Source organism: Penaeus monodon, chromosome 19 (genome assembly GCF_015228065.2).
Source record: "Penaeus monodon isolate SGIC_2016 chromosome 19, NSTDA_Pmon_1, whole genome shotgun sequence".
Taxonomy (NCBI): Eukaryota; Metazoa; Arthropoda; class Malacostraca; order Decapoda; family Penaeidae; genus Penaeus; species Penaeus monodon.
This window is the reverse complement of record NC_051404.1, coordinates 37,807,913-37,808,152: the sequence shown is the minus strand read 5'-3', so window position 1 is coordinate 37,808,152 and position 240 is coordinate 37,807,913.

The following is a 240-nucleotide window of genomic DNA, read 5'->3' as shown; positions in this document are numbered from 1 at the left end:
TTATTTGCCTAAATTGATAGAGTTAATTTTCTAATATATTTAATATATTTCGTGCTTCTTTCTCTCTCTTTTGGCATTAATCTCTCTCTCCGTTAATCCTCATTTGTTCGACTTACTGTTATCTTTGTGTTATTAGATTATCTGTTAATTTGTTTTTGTTCACTATTCATCGTATTGCATTAATCATTGAAGTAATACAATGCAGAATAAGAGATAAAAGTGATAATTATAGATGTAATA